The 23,529-nt window shown below is 46.2% G+C and overlaps 2 non-coding genes and 1 pseudogene across 2 annotated transcripts; all 3 read left to right on the forward strand.

Annotated features, from left to right (window-relative positions):
- Positions 1-19,778: 19,778 nt before the first annotated feature.
- Positions 19,779-19,894, forward strand: LOC134899970 (U6 spliceosomal RNA; annotated as a pseudogene).
- A 972-nt stretch (positions 19,895-20,866) lies between these two features.
- On the forward strand, positions 20,867-20,981 carry LOC134899916 (U5 spliceosomal RNA). The gene has a single exon (XR_010173460.1). It is a non-coding gene; the product is annotated as a U5 spliceosomal RNA (small nuclear RNA).
- Positions 20,982-21,574: 593 nt separating this feature from the next.
- Positions 21,575-21,680, forward strand: LOC134899967 (U6 spliceosomal RNA). Its single transcript, XR_010173492.1, has one exon. It is a non-coding gene; the product is annotated as a U6 spliceosomal RNA (small nuclear RNA).
- Positions 21,681-23,529: the final 1,849 nt, after the last annotated feature.

Below are 23,529 nucleotides of genomic sequence, written 5' to 3' on the forward strand. Positions count from 1 at the left end.
TTGCATTGTATTGAGAGGCATGAACGGGTCAGCATTAGGAGGGATTGCTGACTCTAGACTGCCATAGGGGGAAGTCAGGGGTATCCCCAGGTAAGCTGGCTCTCAGATGCTGTAGGAGCCATTACCATGTGGCCTTACACTGGGAATTCAACCCAGACATATTTGGAATTATTTATGGGGTGGGTGTGGGGTGTGGTGGCCCCTGTGTCGGTATCGCTGGGCTGCTTCAGGTCGGCACACCCTAACACTTTATTAACACTTATGAGTTTCCCTATCACTTTGTATATATTTTTGTATTATTTTAATCACACCACTCACATAGCACTTCTGTGCTTCTTATTAACCCTATTAACTCTCACCTGTGTGCTGACCTGGGGTAGCCGACCTGTGCCGACATTATGGGGTCCTGCACCCCGGACCCATACCTAATATTAGGGACCCCCAGTGACGGAGAGGCCTTGTCGATCGGCCTGGGGGCTTAACCCTATATCTGCAGATATACGCAACCAAGACCTCCGTATTATCTGACTATTATGTAGGAATATTATTCACTCAGTGTGCATTAGGGAACCATTGTTTTTCCTTCACAGAATTACCCCTCCCTTTTAGCACCTGAGTGACATCACTATCTGATTGAGCAGTTCACCATTTTTTTGCATTGTATTGAGAGGCATGAACGGGTCAGCATTAGGAGGGATTGCTGACTCTAGACTGCCATAGGGGGAAGTCAGGGGTATCCCCAGGTAAGCTGGCTCTCAGATGCTGTAGGAGCCATTACCATGTGGCCTTACACTGGGAATTCAACCCAGACATATTTGGAATTATTTGTGGGTGTGGGGTGTGGTGGCCCCTGTGTCGGTATCGCTGGGCTGCTTCAGGTCGGCACACCCTAACACTTTATTAACACTTATGAGTTTCCCTATCACTTTGTATATATTTTTGTATTATTTTAATCACACCACTCACATAGCACTTCTGTGCTTCTTATTAACCCTATTAACTCTCACCTGTGTGCTGACCTGGGGTAGCCGACCTGTGCCGACATTATGGGGTCCTGCACCCCGGACCCATACCTAATATTAGGGACCCCCAGTAACGGAGAGGCCTTGTCGATCGGCCTGGGGGCTTAACCCTATATCTGCAGATATACGCAACCAAGACCTCCGTATTATCTGACTATTATGTAGGAATATTATTCACTCAGTGTGCATTAGGGAACCATTGTTTTTTCCTTCACAGAATTACCCCTCCCTTTTAGCACCTGAGTGACATCACTATCTGATTGAGCAGTTCACCATTTTTTTGCATTGTATTGAGAGGCATGAACGGGTCAGCATTAGGAGGGATTGCTGACTCTAGACTGCCATAGGGGGAAGTCAGGGGTATCCCCAGGTAAGCTGGCTCTCAGATGCTGTAGGAGCCATTACCATGTGGCCTTACACTGGGAATTCAACCCAGACATATTTGGAATTATTTATGGGGTGGGTGTGGGGTGTGGTGGCCCCTGTGTCGGTATCGCTGGGCTGCTTCAGGTCGGCACACCCTAACACTTTATTAACACTTATGAGTTTCCCTATCACTTTGTATATATTTTTGTATTATTTTAATCACACCACTCACATAGCACTTCTGTGCTTCTTATTAACCCTATTAACTCTCACCTGTGTGCTGACCTGGGGTAGCCGACCTGTGCCGACATTATGGGGTCCTGCACCCCGGACCCATACCTAATATTAGGGACCCCCAGTGACGGAGAGGCCTTGTCGATCGGCCTGGGGGCTTAACCCTATATCTGCAGATATACGCAACCAAGACCTCCGTATTATCTGACTATTATGTAGGAATATTATTCACTCAGTGTGCATTAGGGAACCATTGTTTTTTCCTTCACAGAATTACCCCTCCCTTTTAGCACCTGAGTGACATCACTATCTGATTGAGCAGTTCACCATTTTTTTGCATTGTATTGAGAGGCATGAACGGGTCAGCATTAGGAGGGATTGCTGACTCTAGACTGCCATAGGGGGAAGTCAGGGGTATCCCCAGGTAAGCTGGCTCTCAGATGCTGTAGGAGCCATTACCATGTGGCCTTACACTGGGAATTCAACCCAGACATATTTGGAATTATTTATGGGGTGGGTGTGGGGTGTGGTGGCCCCTGTGTCGGTATCGCTGGGCTGCTTCAGGTCGGCACACCCTAACACTTTATTAACACTTATGAGTTTCCCTATCACTTTGTATATATTTTTGTATTATTTTAATCACACCACTCACATAGCACTTCTGTGCTTCTTATTAACCCTATTAACTCTCACCTGTGTGCTGACCTGGGGTAGCCGACCTGTGCCGACATTATGGGGTCCTGCACCCCGGACCCATACCTAATATTAGGGACCCCCAGTGACGGAGAGGCCTTGTCGATCGGCCTGGGGGCTTAATCCTATATCTGCAGATATACGCAACCAAGACCTCCGTATTATCTGACTATTATGTAGGAATATTATTCACTCAGTGTGCATTAGGGAACCATTGTTTTTTCCTTCACAGAATTACCCCTCCCTTTTAGCACCTGAGTGACATCACTATCTGATTGAGCAGTTCACCATTTTTTTGCATTGTATTGAGAGGCATGAACGGGTCAGCATTAGGAGGGATTGCTGACTCTAGACTGCCATAGGGGGAAGTCAGGGGTATCCCCAGGTAAGCTGGCTCTCAGATGCTGTAGGAGCCATTACCATGTGGCCTTACACTGGGAATTCAACCCAGACATATTTGGAATTATTTATGGGGTGGGTGTGGGGTGTGGTGGCCCCTGTGTCGGTATCGCTGGGCTGCTTCAGGTCGGCACACCCTAACACTTTATTAACACTTATGAGTTTCCCTATCACTTTGTATATATTTTTGTATTATTTTAATCACACCACTCACATAGCACTTCTGTGCTTCTTATTAACCCTATTAACTCTCACCTGTGTGCTGACCTGGGGTAGCCGACCTGTGCCGACATTATGGGGTCCTGCACCCCGGACCCATACCTAATATTAGGGACCCCCAGTGACGGAGAGGCCTTGTCGATCGGCCTGGGGGCTTAACCCTATATCTGCAGATATACGCAACCAAGACCTCCGTATTATCTGACTATTATGTAGGAATATTATTCACTCAGTGTGCATTAGGGAACCATTGTTTTTTCCTTCACAGAATTACCCCTCCCTTTTAGCACCTGAGTGACATCACTATCTGATTGAGCAGTTCACCATTTTTTTGCATTGTATTGAGAGGCATGAACGGGTCAGCATTAGGAGGGATTGCTGACTCTAGACTGCCATAGGGGGAAGTCAGGGGTATCCCCAGGTAAGCTGGCTCTCAGATGCTGTAGGAGCCATTACCATGTGGCCTTACACTGGGAATTCAACCCAGACATATTTGGAATTATTTATGGGGTGGGTGTGGGGTGTGGTGGCCCCTGTGTCGGTATCGCTGGGCTGCTTCAGGTCGGCACACCCTAACACTTTATTAACACTTATGAGTTTCCCTATCACTTTGTATATATTTTTGTATTATTTTAATCACACCACTCACATAGCACTTCTGTGCTTCTTATTAACCCTATTAACTCTCACCTGTGTGCTGACCTGGGGTAGCCGACCTGTGCCGACATTATGGGGTCCTGCACCCCGGACCCATACCTAATATTAGGGACCCCCAGTGACGGAGAGGCCTTGTCGATCGGCCTGGGGGCTTAACCCTATATCTGCAGATATACGCAACCAAGACCTCCGTATTATCTGACTATTATGTAGGAATATTATTCACTCAGTGTGCATTAGGGAACCATTGTTTTTTCCTTCACAGAATTACCCCTCCCTTTTAGCACCTGAGTGACATCACTATCTGATTGAGCAGTTCACCATTTTTTTGCATTGTATTGAGAGGCATGAACGGGTCAGCATTAGGAGGGATTGCTGACTCTAGACTGCCATAGGGGGAAGTCAGGGGTATCCCCAGGTAAGCTGGCTCTCAGATGCTGTAGGAGCCATTACCATGTGGCCTTACACTGGGAATTCAACCCAGACATATTTGGAATTATTTATGGGGTGGGTGTGGGGTGTGGTGGCCCCTGTGTCGGTATCGCTGGGCTGCTTCAGGTCGGCACACCCTAACACTTTATTAACACTTATGAGTTTCCCTATCACTTTGTATATATTTTTGTATTATTTTAATCACACCACTCACATAGCACTTCTGTGCTTCTTATTAACCCTATTAACTCTCACCTGTGTGCTGACCTGGGGTAGCCGACCTGTGCCGACATTATGGGGTCCTGCACCCCGGACCCATACCTAATATTAGGGACCCCCAGTGACGGAGAGGCCTTGTCGATCGGCCTGGGGGCTTAACCCTATATCTGCAGATATACGCAACCAAGACCTCCGTATTATCTGACTATTATGTAGGAATATTATTCACTCAGTGTGCATTAGGGAACCATTGTTTTTTCCTTCACAGAATTACCCCTCCCTTTTAGCACCTGAGTGACATCACTATCTGATTGAGCAGTTCACCATTTTTTTGCATTGTATTGAGAGGCATGAACGGGTCAGCATTAGGAGGGATTGCTGACTCTAGACTGCCATAGGGGGAAGTCAGGGGTATCCCCAGGTAAGCTGGCTCTCAGATGCTGTAGGAGCCATTACCATGTGGCCTTACACTGGGAATTCAACCCAGACATATTTGGAATTATTTATGGGGTGGGTGTGGGGTGTGGTGGCCCCTGTGTCGGTATCGCTGGGCTGCTTCAGGTCGGCACACCCTAACACTTTATTAACACTTATGAGTTTCCCTATCACTTTGTATATATTTTTGTATTATTTTAATCACACCACTCACATAGCACTTCTGTGCTTCTTATTAACCCTATTAACTCTCACCTGTGTGCTGACCTGGGGTAGCCGACCTGTGCCGACATTATGGGGTCCTGCACCCCGGACCCATACCTAATATTAGGGACCCCCAGTGACGGAGAGGCCTTGTCGATCGGCCTGGGGGCTTAACCCTATATCTGCAGATATACGCAACCAAGACCTCCGTATTATCTGACTATTATGTAGGAATATTATTCACTCAGTGTGCATTAGGGAACCATTGTTTTTTCCTTCACAGAATTACCCCTCCCTTTTAGCCCCTGAGTGACATCACTATCTGATTGAGCAGTTCACCATTTTTTTGCATTGTATTGAGAGGCATGAACGGGTCAGCATTAGGAGGGATTGCTGACTCTAGACTGCCATAGGGGGAAGTCAGGGGTATCCCCAGGTAAGCTGGCTCTCAGATGCTGTAGGAGCCATTACCATGTGGCCTTACACTGGGAATTCAACCCAGACATATTTGGAATTATTTATGGGGTGGGTGTGGGGTGTGGTGGCCCCTGTGTCGGTATCGCTGGGCTGCTTCAGGTCGGCACACCCTAACACTTTATTAACACTTATGAGTTTCCCTATCACTTTGTATATATTTTTGTATTATTTTAATCACACCACTCACATAGCACTTCTGTGCTTCTTATTAACCCTATTAACTCTCACCTGTGTGCTGACCTGGGGTAGCCGACCTGTGCCGACATTATGGGGTCCTGCACCCCGGACCCATACCTAATATTAGGGACCCCCAGTGACGGAGAGGCCTTGTCGATCGGCCTGGGGGCTTAACCCTATATCTGCAGATATACGCAACCAAGACCTCCGTATTATCTGACTATTATGTAGGAATATTATTCACTCAGTGTGCATTAGGGAACCATTGTTTTTTCCTTCACAGAATTACCCCTCCCTTTTAGCACCTGAGTGACATCACTATCTGATTGAGCAGTTCACCATTTTTTTGCATTGTATTGAGAGGCATGAACGGGTCAGCATTAGGAGGGATTGCTGACTCTAGACTGCCATAGGGGGAAGTCAGGGGTATCCCCAGGTAAGCTGGCTCTCAGATGCTGTAGGAGCCATTACCATGTGGCCTTACACTGGGAATTCAACCCAGACATATTTGGAATTATTTATGGGGTGGGGGTGGGGTGTGGTGGCCCCTGTGTCGGTATCGCTGGGCTGCTTCAGGTCGGCACACCCTAACACTTTATTAACACTTATGAGTTTCCCTATCACTTTGTATATATTTTTGTATTATTTTAATCACACCACTCACATAGCACTTCTGTGCTTCTTATTAACCCTATTAACTCTCACCTGTGTGCTGACCTGGGGTAGCCGACCTGTGCCGACATTATGGGGTCCTGCACCCCGGACCCATACCTAATATTAGGGACCCCCAGTGACGGAGAGGCCTTGTCGATCGGCCTGGGGGCTTAACCCTATATCTGCAGATATACGCAACCAAGACCTCCGTATTATCTGACTATTATGTAGGAATATTATTCACTCAGTGTGCATTAGGGAACCATTGTTTTTTCCTTCACAGAATTACCCCTCCCTTTTAGCACCTGAGTGACATCACTATCTGATTGAGCAGTTCACCATTTTTTTGCATTGTATTGAGAGGCATGAACGGGTCAGCATTAGGAGGGATTGCTGACTCTAGACTGCCATAGGGGGAAGTCAGGGGTATCCCCAGGTAAGCTGGCTCTCAGATGCTGTAGGAGCCATTACCATGTGGCCTTACACTGGGAATTCAACCCAGACATATTTGGAATTATTTATGGGGTGGGTGTGGGGTGTGGTGGCCCCTGTGTCGGTATCGCTGGGCTGCTTCAGGTCGGCACACCCTAACACTTTATTAACACTTATGAGTTTCCCTATCACTTTGTATATATTTTTGTATTATTTTAATCACACCACTCACATAGCACTTCTGTGCTTCTTATTAACCCTATTAACTCTCACCTGTGTGCTGACCTGGGGTAGCCGACCTGTGCCGACATTATGGGGTCCTGCACCCCGGACCCATACCTAATATTAGGGACCCCCAGTGACGGAGAGGCCTTGTCGATCGGCCTGGGGGCTTAACCCTATATCTGCAGATATACGCAACCAAGACCTCCGTATTATCTGACTATTATGTAGGAATATTATTCACTCAGTGTGCATTAGGGAACCATTGTTTTTTCCTTCACAGAATTACCCCTCCCTTTTAGCACCTGAGTGACATCACTATCTGATTGAGCAGTTCACCATTTTTTTGCATTGTATTGAGAGGCATGAACGGGTCAGCATTAGGAGGGATTGCTGACTCTAGACTGCCATAGGGGGAAGTCAGGGGTATCCCCAGGTAAGCTGGCTCTCAGATGCTGTAGGAGCCATTACCATGTGGCCTTACACTGGGAATTCAACCCAGACATATTTGGAATTATTTATGGGGTGGGGTGTGGTGGCCCCTGTGTCGGTATCGCTGGGCTGCTTCAGGTCGGCACACCCTAACACTTTATTAACACTTATGAGTTTCCCTATCACTTTGTATATATTTTTGTATTATTTTAATCACACCACTCACATAGCACTTCTGTGCTTCTTATTAACCCTATTAACTCTCACCTGTGTGCTGACCTGGGGTAGCCGACCTGTGCCGACATTATGGGGTCCTGCACCCCGGACCCATACCTAATATTAGGGACCCCCAGTGACGGAGAGGCCTTGTCGATCGGCCTGGGGGCTTAACCCTATATCTGCAGATATACGCAACCAAGACCTCCGTATTATCTGACTATTATGTAGGAATATTATTCACTCAGTGTGCATTAGGGAACCATTGTTTTTTCCTTCACAGAATTACCCCTCCCTTTTAGCACCTGAGTGACATCACTATCTGATTGAGCAGTTCACCATTTTTTTGCATTGTATTGAGAGGCATGAACGGGTCAGCATTAGGAGGGATTGCTGACTCTAGACTGCCATAGGGGGAAGTCAGGGGTATCCCCAGGTAAGCTGGCTCTCAGATGCTGTAGGAGCCATTACCATGTGGCCTTACACTGGGAATTCAACCCAGACATATTTGGAATTATTTATGGGGTGGGTGTGGGGTGTGGTGGCCCCTGTGTCGGTATCGCTGGGCTGCTTCAGGTCGGCACACCCTAACACTTTATTAACACTTATGAGTTTCCCTATCACTTTGTATATATTTTTGTATTATTTTAATCACACCACTCACATAGCACTTCTGTGCTTCTTATTAACCCTATTAACTCTCACCTGTGTGCTGACCTGGGGTAGCCGACCTGTGCCGACATTATGGGGTCCTGCACCCCGGACCCATACCTAATATTAGGGACCCCCAGTGACGGAGAGGCCTTGTCGATCGGCCTGGGGGCTTAATCCTATATCTGCAGATATACGCAACCAAGACCTCCGTATTATCTGACTATTATGTAGGAATATTATTCACTCAGTGTGCATTAGGGAACCATTGTTTTTTCCTTCACAGAATTACCCCTCCCTTTTAGCACCTGAGTGACATCACTATCTGATTGAGCAGTTCACCATTTTTTTGCATTGTATTGAGAGGCATGAACGGGTCAGCATTAGGAGGGATTGCTGACTCTAGACTGCCATAGGGGGAAGTCAGGGGTATCCCCAGGTAAGCTGGCTCTCAGATGCTGTAGGAGCCATTACCATGTGGCCTTACACTGGGAATTCAACCCAGACATATTTGGAATTATTTATGGGGTGGGTGTGGGGTGTGGTGGCCCCTGTGTCGGTATCGCTGGGCTGCTTCAGGTCGGCACACCCTAACACTTTATTAACACTTATGAGTTTCCCTATCACTTTGTATATATTTTTGTATTATTTTAATCACACCACTCACATAGCACTTCTGTGCTTCTTATTAACCCTATTAACTCTCACCTGTGTGCTGACCTGGGGTAGCCGACCTGTGCCGACATTATGGGGTCCTGCACCCCGGACCCATACCTAATATTAGGGACCCCCAGTGACGGAGAGGCCTTGTCGATCGGCCTGGGGGCTTAACCCTATATCTGCAGATATACGCAACCAAGACCTCCGTATTATCTGACTATTATGTAGGAATATTATTCACTCAGTGTGCATTAGGGAACCATTGTTTTTCCTTCACAGAATTACCCCTCCCTTTTAGCACCTGAGTGACATCACTATCTGATTGAGCAGTTCACCATTTTTTTGCATTGTATTGAGAGGCATGAACGGGTCAGCATTAGGAGGGATTGCTGACTCTAGACTGCCATAGGGGGAAGTCAGGGGTATCCCCAGGTAAGCTGGCTCTCAGATGCTGTAGGAGCCATTACCATGTGGCCTTACACTGGGAATTCAACCCAGACATATTTGGAATTATTTGTGGGTGTGGGGTGTGGTGGCCCCTGTGTCGGTATCGCTGGGCTGCTTCAGGTCGGCACACCCTAACACTTTATTAACACTTATGAGTTTCCCTATCACTTTGTATATATTTTTGTATTATTTTAATCACACCACTCACATAGCACTTCTGTGCTTCTTATTAACCCTATTAACTCTCACCTGTGTGCTGACCTGGGGTAGCCGACCTGTGCCGACATTATGGGGTCCTGCACCCCGGACCCATACCTAATATTAGGGACCCCCAGTGACGGAGAGGCCTTGTCGATCGGCCTGGGGGCTTAACCCTATATCTGCAGATATACGCAACCAAGACCTCCGTATTATCTGACTATTATGTAGGAATATTATTCACTCAGTGTGCATTAGGGAACCATTGTTTTTTCCTTCACAGAATTACCCCTCCCTTTTAGCACCTGAGTGACATCACTATCTGATTGAGCAGTTCACCATTTTTTTGCATTGTATTGAGAGGCATGAACGGGTCAGCATTAGGAGGGATTGCTGACTCTAGACTGCCATAGGGGGAAGTCAGGGGTATCCCCAGGTAAGCTGGCTCTCAGATGCTGTAGGAGCCATTACCATGTGGCCTTACACTGGGAATTCAACCCAGACATATTTGGAATTATTTATGGGGTGGGTGTGGGGTGTGGTGGCCCCTGTGTCGGTATCGCTGGGCTGCTTCAGGTCGGCACACCCTAACACTTTATTAACACTTATGAGTTTCCCTATCACTTTGTATATATTTTTGTATTATTTTAATCACACCACTCACATAGCACTTCTGTGCTTCTTATTAACCCTATTAACTCTCACCTGTGTGCTGACCTGGGGTAGCCGACCTGTGCCGACATTATGGGGTCCTGCACCCCGGACCCATACCTAATATTAGGGACCCCCAGTGACGGAGAGGCCTTGTCGATCGGCCTGGGGGCTTAACCCTATATCTGCAGATATACGCAACCAAGACCTCCGTATTATCTGACTATTATGTAGGAATATTATTCACTCAGTGTGCATTAGGGAACCATTGTTTTTTCCTTCACAGAATTACCCCTCCCTTTTAGCACCTGAGTGACATCACTATCTGATTGAGCAGTTCACCATTTTTTTGCATTGTATTGAGAGGCATGAACGGGTCAGCATTAGGAGGGATTGCTGACTCTAGACTGCCATAGGGGGAAGTCAGGGGTATCCCCAGGTAAGCTGGCTCTCAGATGCTGTAGGAGCCATTACCATGTGGCCTTACACTGGGAATTCAACCCAGACATATTTGGAATTATTTATGGGGTGGGTGTGGGGTGTGGTGGCCCCTGTGTCGGTATCGCTGGGCTGCTTCAGGTCGGCACACCCTAACACTTTATTAACACTTATGAGTTTCCCTATCACTTTGTATATATTTTTGTATTATTTTAATCACACCACTCACATAGCACTTCTGTGCTTCTTATTAACCCTATTAACTCTCACCTGTGTGCTGACCTGGGGTAGCCGACCTGTGCCGACATTATGGGGTCCTGCACCCCGGACCCATACCTAATATTAGGGACCCCCAGTGACGGAGAGGCCTTGTCGATCGGCCTGGGGGCTTAACCCTATATCTGCAGATATACGCAACCAAGACCTCCGTATTATCTGACTATTATGTAGGAATATTATTCACTCAGTGTGCATTAGGGAACCATTGTTTTTTCCTTCACAGAATTACCCCTCCCTTTTAGCACCTGAGTGACATCACTATCTGATTGAGCAGTTCACCATTTTTTTGCATTGTATTGAGAGGCATGAACGGGTCAGCATTAGGAGGGATTGCTGACTCTAGACTGCCATAGGGGGAAGTCAGGGGTATCCCCAGGTAAGCTGGCTCTCAGATGCTGTAGGAGCCATTACCATGTGGCCTTACACTGGGAATTCAACCCAGACATATTTGGAATTATTTATGGGGTGGGTGTGGGGTGTGGTGGCCCCTGTGTCGGTATCGCTGGGCTGCTTCAGGTCGGCACACCCTAACACTTTATTAACACTTATGAGTTTCCCTATCACTTTGTATATATTTTTGTATTATTTTAATCACACCACTCACATAGCACTTCTGTGCTTCTTATTAACCCTATTAACTCTCACCTGTGTGCTGACCTGGGGTAGCCGACCTGTGCCGACATTATGGGGTCCTGCACCCCGGACCCATACCTAATATTAGGGACCCCCAGTGACGGAGAGGCCTTGTCGATCGGCCTGGGGGCTTAACCCTATATCTGCAGATATACGCAACCAAGACCTCCGTATTATCTGACTATTATGTAGGAATATTATTCACTCAGTGTGCATTAGGGAACCATTGTTTTTTCCTTCACAGAATTACCCCTCCCTTTTAGCACCTGAGTGACATCACTATCTGATTGAGCAGTTCACCATTTTTTTGCATTGTATTGAGAGGCATGAACGGGTCAGCATTAGGAGGGATTGCTGACTCTAGACTGCCATAGGGGGAAGTCAGGGGTATCCCCAGGTAAGCTGGCTCTCAGATGCTGTAGGAGCCATTACCATGTGGCCTTACACTGGGAATTCAACCCAGACATATTTGGAATTATTTATGGGGTGGGTGTGGGGTGTGGTGGCCCCTGTGTCGGTATCGCTGGGCTGCTTCAGGTCGGCACACCCTAACACTTTATTAACACTTATGAGTTTCCCTATCACTTTGTATATATTTTTGTATTATTTTAATCACACCACTCACATAGCACTTCTGTGCTTCTTATTAACCCTATTAACTCTCACCTGTGTGCTGACCTGGGGTAGCCGACCTGTGCCGACATTATGGGGTCCTGCACCCCGGACCCATACCTAATATTAGGGACCCCCAGTGACGGAGAGGCCTTGTCGATCGGCCTGGGGGCTTAACCCTATATCTGCAGATATACGCAACCAAGACCTCCGTATTATCTGACTATTATGTAGGAATATTATTCACTCAGTGTGCATTAGGGAACCATTGTTTTTTCCTTCACAGAATTACCCCTCCCTTTTAGCCCCTGAGTGACATCACTATCTGATTGAGCAGTTCACCATTTTTTTGCATTGTATTGAGAGGCATGAACGGGTCAGCATTAGGAGGGATTGCTGACTCTAGACTGCCATAGGGGGAAGTCAGGGGTATCCCCAGGTAAGCTGGCTCTCAGATGCTGTAGGAGCCATTACCATGTGGCCTTACACTGGGAATTCAACCCAGACATATTTGGAATTATTTATGGGGTGGGTGTGGGGTGTGGTGGCCCCTGTGTCGGTATCGCTGGGCTGCTTCAGGTCGGCACACCCTAACACTTTATTAACACTTATGAGTTTCCCTATCACTTTGTATATATTTTTGTATTATTTTAATCACACCACTCACATAGCACTTCTGTGCTTCTTATTAACCCTATTAACTCTCACCTGTGTGCTGACCTGGGGTAGCCGACCTGTGCCGACATTATGGGGTCCTGCACCCCGGACCCATACCTAATATTAGGGACCCCCAGTGACGGAGAGGCCTTGTCGATCGGCCTGGGGGCTTAACCCTATATCTGCAGATATACGCAACCAAGACCTCCGTATTATCTGACTATTATGTAGGAATATTATTCACTCAGTGTGCATTAGGGAACCATTGTTTTTTCCTTCACAGAATTACCCCTCCCTTTTAGCCCCTGAGTGACATCACTATCTGATTGAGCAGTTCACCATTTTTTTGCATTGTATTGAGAGGCATGAACGGGTCAGCATTAGGAGGGATTGCTGACTCTAGACTGCCATAGGGGGAAGTCAGGGGTATCCCCAGGTAAGCTGGCTCTCAGATGCTGTAGGAGCCATTACCATGTGGCCTTACACTGGGAATTCAACCCAGACATATTTGGAATTATTTATGGGGTGGGTGTGGGGTGTGGTGGCCCCTGTGTCGGTATCGCTGGGCTGCTTCAGGTCGGCACACCCTAACACTTTATTAACACTTATGAGTTTCCCTATCACTTTGTATATATTTTTGTATTATTTTAATCACACCACTCACATAGCACTTCTGTGCTTCTTATTAACCCTATTAACTCTCACCTGTGTGCTGACCTGGGGTAGCCGACCTGTGCCGACATTATGGGGTCCTGCACCCCGGACCCATACCTAATATTAGGGACCCCCAGTGACGGAGAGGCCTTGTCGATCGGCCTGGGGGCTTAACCCTATATCTGCAGATATACGCAACCAAGACCTCCGTATTATCTGACTATTATGTAGGAATATTATTCACTCAGTGTGCATTAGGGAACCATTGTTTTTTCCTTCACAGAATTACCCCTCCCTTTTAGCACCTGAGTGACATCACTATCTGATTGAGCAGTTCACCATTTTTTTGCATTGTATTGAGAGGCATGAACGGGTCAGCATTAGGAGGGATTGCTGACTCTAGACTGCCATAGGGGGAAGTCAGGGGTATCCCCAGGTAAGCTGGCTCTCAGATGCTGTAGGAGCCATTACCATGTGGCCTTACACTGGGAATTCAACCCAGACATATTTGGAATTATTTATGGGGTGGGTGTGGGGTGTGGTGGCCCCTGTGTCGGTATCGCTGGGCTGCTTCAGGTCGGCACACCCTAACACTTTATTAACACTTATGAGTTTCCCTATCACTTTGTATATATTTTTGTATTATTTTAATCACACCACTCACATAGCACTTCTGTGCTTCTTATTAACCCTATTAACTCTCACCTGTGTGCTGACCTGGGGTAGCCGACCTGTGCCGACATTATGGGGTCCTGCACCCCGGACCCATACCTAATATTAGGGACCCCCAGTGACGGAGAGGCCTTGTCGATCGGCCTGGGGGCTTAACCCTATATCTGCAGATATACGCAACCAAGACCTCCGTATTATCTGACTATTATGTAGGAATATTATTCACTCAGTGTGCATTAGGGAACCATTGTTTTTTCCTTCACAGAATTACCCCTCCCTTTTAGCACCTGAGTGACATCACTATCTGATTGAGCAGTTCACCATTTTTTTGCATTGTATTGAGAGGCATGAACGGGTCAGCATTAGGAGGGATTGCTGACTCTAGACTGCCATAGGGGGAAGTCAGGGGTATCCCCAGGTAAGCTGGCTCTCAGATGCTGTAGGAGCCATTACCATGTGGCCTTACACTGGGAATTCAACCCAGACATATTTGGAATTATTTATGGGGTGGGTGTGGGGTGTGGTGGCCCCTGTGTCGGTATCGCTGGGCTGCTTCAGGTCGGCACACCCTAACACTTTATTAACACTTATGAGTTTCCCTATCACTTTGTATATATTTTTGTATTATTTTAATCACACCACTCACATAGCACTTCTGTGCTTCTTATTAACCCTATTAACTCTCACCTGTGTGCTGACCTGGGGTAGCCGACCTGTGCCGACATTATGGGGTCCTGCACCCCGGACCCATACCTAATATTAGGGACCCCCAGTGACGGAGAGGCCTTGTCGATCGGCCTGGGGGCTTAACCCTATATCTGCAGATATACGCAACCAAGACCTCCGTATTATCTGACTATTATGTAGGAATATTATTCACTCAGTGTGCATTAGGGAACCATTGTTTTTTCCTTCACAGAATTACCCCTCCCTTTTAGCACCTGAGTGACATCACTATCTGATTGAGCAGTTCACCATTTTTTTGCATTGTATTGAGAGGCATGAACGGGTCAGCATTAGGAGGGATTGCTGACTCTAGACTGCCATAGGGGGAAGTCAGGGGTATCCCCAGGTAAGCTGGCTCTCAGATGCTGTAGGAGCCATTACCATGTGGCCTTACACTGGGAATTCAACCCAGACATATTTGGAATTATTTATGGGGTGGGTGTGGGGTGTGGTGGCCCCTGTGTCGGTATCGCTGGGCTGCTTCAGGTCGGCACACCCTAACACTTTATTAACACCTATGAGTTTCCCTATCACTTTGTATATATTTTTGTATTATTTTAATCACACCACTCACATAGCACTTCTGTGCTTCTTATTAACCCTATTAACTCTCACCTGTGTGCTGACCTGGGGTAGCCGACCTGTGCCGACATTATGGGGTCCTGCACCCCGGACCCATACCTAATATTAGGGACCCCCAGTGACGGAGAGGCCTTGTCGATCGGCCTGGGGGCTTAACCCTATATCTGCAGATATACGCAACCAAGACCTCCGTATTATCTGACTATTATGTAGGAATATTATTCACTCAGTGTGCATTAGGGAACCATTGTTTTTTCCTTCACAGAATTACCCCTCCCTTTTAGCACCTGAGTGACATCACTATCTGATTGAGCAGTTCACCATTTTTTTGCATTGTATTGAGAGGCATGAACGGGTCAGCATTAGGAGGGATTGCTGACTCTAGACTGCCATAGGGGGAAGTCAGGGGTATCCCCAGGTAAGCTGGCTCTCAGATGCTGTAGGAGCCATTACCATGTGGCCTTACACTGGGAATTCAACCCAGACATATTTGGAATTATTTATGGGGTGGGTGTGGGGTGTGGTGGCCCCTGTGTCGGTATCGCTGGGCTGCTTCAGGTCGGCACACCCTAACACTTTATTAACACTTATGAGTTTCCCTATCACTTTGTATATATTTTTGTATTATTTTAATCACACCACTCACATAGCACTTCTGTGCTTCTTATTAACCCTATTAACTCTCACCTGTGTGCTGACCTGGGGTAGCCGACCTGTGCCGACATTATGGGGTCCTGCACCCCGGACCCATACCTAATATTAGGGACCTCCAGTGACGGAGAGGCCTTGTCGATCGGCCTGGGGGCTTAACCCTATATCTGCAGATATACGCAACCAAGACCTCCGTATTATCTGACTATTATGTAGGAATATTATTCACTCAGTGTGCATTAGGGAACCATTGTTTTTTCCTTCACAGAATTACCCCTCCCTTTTAGCACCTGAGTGACATCACTATCTGATTGAGCAGTTCACCATTTTTTTGCATTGTATTGAGAGGCATGAACGGGTCAGCATTAGGAGGGATTGCTGACTCTAGACTGCCATAGGGGGAAGTCAGGGGTATCCCCAGGTAAGCTGGCTCTCAGATGCTGTAGGAGCCATTACCATGTGGCCTTACACTGGGAATTCAACCCAGACATATTTGGAATTATTTATGGGGTGGGTGTGGGGTGTGGTGGCCCCTGTGTCGGTATCGCTGGGCTGCTTCAGGTCGGCACACCCTAACACTTTATTAACACTTATGAGTTTCCCTATCACTTTGTATATATTTTTGTATTATTTTAATCACACCACTCACATAGCACTTCTGTGCTTCTTATTAACCCTATTAACTCTCACCTGTGTGCTGACCTGGGGTAGCCGACCTGTGCCGACATTATGGGGTCCTGCACCCCGGACCCATACCTAATATTAGGGACCCCCAGTGACGGAGAGGCCTTGTCGATCGGCCTGGGGGCTTAACCCTATATCTGCAGATATACGCAACCAAGACCTCCGTATTATCTGACTATTATGTAGGAATATTATTCACTCAGTGTGCATTAGGGAACCATTGTTTTTCCTTCACAGAATTACCCCTCCCTTTTAGCACCTGAGTGACATCACTATCTGATTGAGCAGTTCACCATTTTTTTGCATTGTATTGAGAGGCATGAACGGGTCAGCATTAGGAGGGATTGCTGACTCTAGACTGCCATAGGGGGAAGTCAGGGGTATCCCCAGGTAAGCTGGCTCTCAGATGCTGTAGGAGCCATTACCATGTGGCCTTACACTGGGAATTCAACCCAGACATATTTGGAATTATTTGTGGGTGTGGGGTGTGGTGGCCCCTGTGTCGGTATCGCTGGGCTGCTTCAGGTCGGCACACCCTAACACTTTATTAACACTTATGAGTTTCCCTATCACTTTGTATATTTCTTTATCATCCACTAGGGGTCACTGGAGTACTCTTGGGATATGGACGGGCGTAGCCGAACAAAGGCACTGAATATTCAGATTTAGGACTCTCCCCCCCTCCATATCCCCAAGTACCTCAGTGTACTTTGCCAGTGTTTTTTTCGGTGCTCACAGATGAACATCGGCTTGTGGCAATGGCCACTTTTCAGAAGATTTTTATTTTTATTTTTAATTTTTACACTTCCCATCCCAGTTTATGGCAAAACATGGGTCCGGGATGGTGCCGCTGCAAGGCAGCGGATGGCGTGTCGGTCCTCACAAAGAGCACCCTCACAGCCACAGGCGCTATAAGGAAGCGCATGGCGTGTCGGTCCTCACAAAGAGCACCCTCACAGCCACAGGCAGCCATTGTCCCCTGCAAGCTGAACGGTGCTTACAGAAAGAAGATCCGTTACAGCCAGGATGAGACAAAGAGCTGGAAGAAGGGAGAAGCTGGAGGCTGAAACGTAGCTTACAGACAGAAGCTCGTCACAGCCAGGAAAGCAAGGTATGTGTGTCAGGGCGGTCAGCTCACGCTGCCGCCCTGCTGTGTGTATTATACTGTAAGCTGGTCTGATAGTTGGGGAAAATGAGATACGCGCAGAGCGGCCGCACGTCACTCAGACGCCGGCCGCTCTCACTGCTCTGATGGCCCGGCACCGCTACACGCCGCTGTGACTCTCCCTGCGCTCAACAGAGCGGCCGCACGTCACTCAGACGACGGCCGCTCTCACTGCTCTGATGGCCCGGCGCCGCTACACGCCGCCGTGACTCTCCCTGCGCTCAACTAAGCAGAGCGGCCGCAGGTCACTCAGACGACGGCCGCTCTCACTGATCTGAGGGCCCGGCACCGCTACACGCCGCCGAGACTCCCCTGTACTAAAGAGCGGCCGCATGTCACTAAAGGACGCCGGCCACTCTTCCAGACAGACACCGCATACTGCTGTAGGAAGCAGCTGCCGGACGGCTCCCCGGTGCTAGATTCAGGCTCTCCTGCTCTCCCTGCACCCGATCTCCGTAGGCTGCAGGTAACAGGGGGATGCAGGGGGGGGGGAGGGGGAATAATACCCATAGCAGCAGCAAAGGCTGCATGGGTTCAAAATAGACAAGCAGCGCAGCACTTTAAAAATGTAGCTGTGTACTGTGTATTATATGTTTCTGCAGGTTTATATATATAATATATAATGAAGCTTTGCCTGGCAGAACTTTCTATAATATCAGTATGAACTGTGATTATATGTGTAAACACTTTGTATATATATATATATAATATATATATGAGGCTTTGCCTGGCAATAGGTTATCAGTGGATACCCTATTGCAAGTTTAACCATGTTTTCTGTTATTTTTGGTTAAGGCTGCAAGAACACTGCAGGCAGTGTTCATATTAATTGACTAATTGCATATATTTTACTGTATCCAACACCTGGGTTATCACTGTATAATAGGCTATTAAGCATAGTAACTGTATAATAGGCTATTAAGCCTATATTAAAACTGCAGCAGGTAACCTGTACTGTGATTTTCTGTGAAAGCATGGCATGACGGCCATTTTAATCATTGCTGGTTTTCCAGTTATAATTCCAGACCATACACCTCTACTCCACAAGGAGGCGCAGGGGTGTTAGTGGAATTTTTAATTCAGGATAATTCTAGAACATTCCTGCCCTACATCTTTAAGCCACCAGAAGGCGCAGGGGTGTTAGTAGGAATTTGGTTCGGGTTTCATGCCCATGTGAACTGCTTTTCACATAAAGAACACTTTAGTTTCCTAATAAATATGCTGTTCAGCAATAACGTATATATATAGATATATATGCCATATAGTAATGTTATTAAGCGTGCAAGTGTCTGTCTGTTGCCTATTATGATGTCTGTCTACATAGCGAATAAGGCTCTAGTGCAGACTAAAAATGTTAACATTGGCAATTCAAGTTAAAACAGCGGTAATCGGAGTCTCAGAATAACTCCGCCAGCGCTAACAAAAGACAATCTTTCCAAAGTGACAATTTTCCTTTGGGTACCAGAGTGTTTATTTCACTAGTCTTATAATTTAATGCACGCTTCTATGTCAAATCTCACACCGATAACTACGAGTGAGAAGGGTACATTAGTCCAGCACTCAGATAGTGCGGGGTTTTGGACAACCATAAATAATCGTTTCCAAAAGGACGCGATCCGCCATTGGTATATGCGTTTCTGTCAAACATTATAAAAACCACAGATACATTTGGGTCACTAGAATCTATGTATGAAACCATGCCGATCACGGTTAAAAGAAGCTGCAGAGTATATCTGTAAAGCTTCTGCTAACGCCGGTTATTTTCATTGTCACTAGTTACGCGCGACAAGGCCAGAGCTTGTTTGCTCCTAAATTTGATATATGTGTAACGACATTTTATCCCTTTAGGATATTCTGCAATTAGCGCATACAATTTACTTGTAACAGCGTTTTATTCCTTTATAAGAAACAGTCACGCCTTGTAACGAGTGCTTGCTTCGGCAGCACAAAATTGGAATGATACAGAGAAGTTTAGCAAAGCCCCTGCGTAGCATGGCCTCTGCGCAAGGTTGACATGCAAATTCTTGAAGCGTTCCATATACAGGACGTTACAGTCAGCAAGCCAGTGGTTGATGACCTCTTTTACAATTGTGGAAGTGCGTCTTTTCATGTTACATTTGCGAGGTTTCATGACTTCAACTCATATATGTCTCAGCTATTTACAGCTTGGAGTACAAAACTGCTTCTGTCGAACGGTTTGGCAGGTTGTCATTTAGTCTTTGCTGGTTTATAAACCAGGCAATAGTACACCAACAGAGTCAAAGTTACTTATTCCCCTCTGTTTGAGCAAAATCAAACAGCTCCGTTCCAATATCAATCAGCAAGTCATTTACTACAGTTAGAAAAAGGATTTTCTGCAGTTAGTTTTTGCTTATTGAAGACACAAAATTGTATAATTGCATTTGATCTTCACAATGCGTATTTACCCAGTCCGGTTTCTTCATCACAGGTTTGAGCGTTTGCAAATCGCCACAACCATTAACCATTTCATTTCTACCGTTGCTTATCGCTTCCGGTATTTACCAAAGTGATGTTGGAATGATAGCTCATCTCACATAAGAACTATGTATCAACAAAGTTCCTATATCTTGCGCTACTAAGGTATACTGCGGTAGCAGATTAAGTAACAATCACATCTAAGTCTGTCTAAACGATGTCAATTCCTAGGTAAGATTATAAATACGGTAAATCAAAGACTTTTACCTACTACACCAGCAACAACAAAAGTACACGTACACTAGCGGTACATTGGTGTATTCACTTATTAAGAATAAAGATGTGTTTTCAATTTAGTTCGCCACCCTTCATTCGCTTTTCCCACAAAGGGACAAGGGTGCGTATACTCTGGATGACAGTCACAGAGAGTCAGGATTTGTCGTTATAAGGTTCTAAAACACGACAGCTTGCTGTCGATAAATGTACTAGAACTCTGTGCATTTTACAATGCAATAGATAAATGTCCTAGAACTCTGTGCATTTTACAATGCAATAAATTGCTTTCAGTCTGACCAGGGATAGACTCTGGTTTCTCTTCAGAACAAATAAATCTTTCGCTTTTTACTAAAGATTTCTGTATAGAGGGACAACCGTGAGTTTCATGTAATTTTGTTTTTCATGCCTGGCTCACGCTGCCCTTAAGCAGTCAAACAAAGCAATGGCAGTTGCATACTCAACAACCAATGAGAACCAATAAGCCGCATGGCAAGGCGGTAGGTAACTCAAATCTTCAATGGCTCAGAACGCCATTATGTGAAAATGTCAAAAGATCAATCCGTGAGTGGACATCTGTTACACAGACGATCTCACCCGTCAGGGTTTGGATCTTAAAAACTGGACATTAAATCCAGAGGTGTTTCAGATGTGAGTCCACAGAAGGGGGTTACCCTCAAGTATACATGAGGGCATCTCGCCACAATTACAAAAGCTCAGTATGTGTACATCACATTCATGGGGTCATTCAGCATCGTGTATCTGGCTTCACCAATTTCCGCTTCTTTCTTCGTTGCCAAAACGGATCAGAAGACAGTTCGTCACAGTCATACTGGTGGTATCTCATGGGTTTCAGAGAAGTTTGCTTCTCGAATTTTCAAGGAATACTTGCACACGATCTTGGCCCGCTCATAATACGTCCAACCTGTTACATCAGGGAACGTTCTTTTACCCATAGTTACCTATGTACCTATTATCTATGTACCGCAGCTGCGGTTGACGGGGTGAGGGTTCAGTGCTCGCTTCGGCAGCACATATACTAAAATTGGAACGATACAGAGAATATTAGCATGGCCCTGCCCAAGGATGACACGCAAATTCGTGAAACGTTCCATAAGACCGCCCTCTTAAAAAAATAGAGCATTACAGTATCGGTTATACCAACCATGTAACGAAATAGTAAGCCGCTTAAGGCAGCTCATTATTAAAACATTTCGTGTACTTACATAGGTTGTAAACCTCGGAAGTTTCCAACATCATACTTCAAGTACCCGTATTCGGTTAAACGGGATGGGATGGAAAACTGCGTTCATCTGCACTAACAGTGCAGGTATCTGTGTGGTAAACGTATTTTCAAAGACGTTTGCCTCTATTTGCGTCTGTAAACATCTTTCTACAAGGTGTCACCAAAGTTCAGACTCTATTTATCCCACCTACAGCGCCAGGCGATTTGAGGTTGGCTTCAGATTTATTACAGTTTTCATATTTTGGAAACAAATGAGAATTAAGTTTCTCACTTTGGAAAACATTTTTCTTCTAGCCTTGCCTTCGGCAAGGGTGCTTCGGCAAGGGTTTTGTTTTCATATTTGGGTGCCTTGTATTCCAAGCCACCGTATTTGAGTTTCTCATGACAAAGCAGATCTTCGGACGAAATCCGTTTTCGTATTCTTCACATCAATATACCAATAGTGGTTCCTGTGTGGACAGCACATTCTTGAATTCTGAATGTGGTACACGCGTTACGCGTTTATATATGTACCGAACGTCTACAGTACGTGATATGAATACGTTGTTTGTTCTATATGATACTGCAAACTGGGGTTAGCCAGTTTCTCAGCAGACATTATCCAGTTGGATAATAATGACTACAAGTCAGACTTACTTTAAGGCTAAGTTACAATCGCCTACGTCAGTAATAGTTCATCCCACAGGTTCTGTGGGAATGTCAGACCCAACGGGTCGTGGAGCGTCTACGACGCGGCTACATAGCCTTCAGTGCACCACGTTTGTGCACGTTTATACGTTATTAATGGGGGCGCCATCAGCATTTAGCTTTGGCCTGCCTACTGTTACAAGTATCAAACAGCTCTCCCGCCCACGAGGGAAGCTTTGGTACGTCCCAAGAGTACTCCAGTGACCCCTAGTGGATGATAAAGAAAATAGGATTTTGGTACTTACCAGGTAAATCCTTTTCTTTGAATCCATAGGGGGCACTGGACGCCCACCCAGAGCAGTTTTACCTGGGTTGTTTTAAGCTCAAGGGAGCTTAGTGAACAAAATTTTACTTGTGTGGTATTAAGCTCAAAGGAGCTTATGGTAACACATTTTCACCGATTGGTTCAAATTATAAAGTTCTATCGGTTAAGGTGTCAACTGTTTAGTTGACAATAAGGTTACAGGTCAACTTTGTGGTTGTCTGTTATGTTATAGGGATTCTCCATTGTCAATCCTCTCTATATCCTGTTCGCTCAGTAAAAAACACTGGCAAAGTACACTGAGGTACTTGGGGATATGGAGGGGGGGAGAGTCCTAAATCTGAATATTCAGTGCCTTTGTTCGGCTACGCCCGTCCATATCCCAAGAGTACTCCAGTGCCCCCTATGGATTCAAAGAAAAGGATTTACCTGGTAAGTACCAAAATCCTATTATTTTTGTATTATTTTAATCACACCTTCTTATTAACCCTATTAACTCTCACCTGTGTGCTGACCTGGGGTAGCCGACCTGTGCCGACATTATGGGGTCCTGCACCCCGGACCCATACCTAATATTAGGGACCCCCAGTGACGGAGAGGCCTTGTCGATCGGCCTGGGGGCTTAACCCTATATCTGCAGATATACGCAACCAAGACCTCCGTATTATCTGACTATTATGTAGGAATATTATTCACTCAGTGTGCATTAGGGAACCATTGTTTTTTCCTTCACAGAATTACCCCTCCCTTTTAGCACCTGAGTGACATCACTATC

This window comes from Pseudophryne corroboree, chromosome 3, assembly GCF_028390025.1.
Source record: "Pseudophryne corroboree isolate aPseCor3 chromosome 3, aPseCor3.hap2, whole genome shotgun sequence".
Lineage (NCBI taxonomy): Eukaryota > Metazoa > Chordata > Amphibia > Anura > Myobatrachidae > Pseudophryne > Pseudophryne corroboree.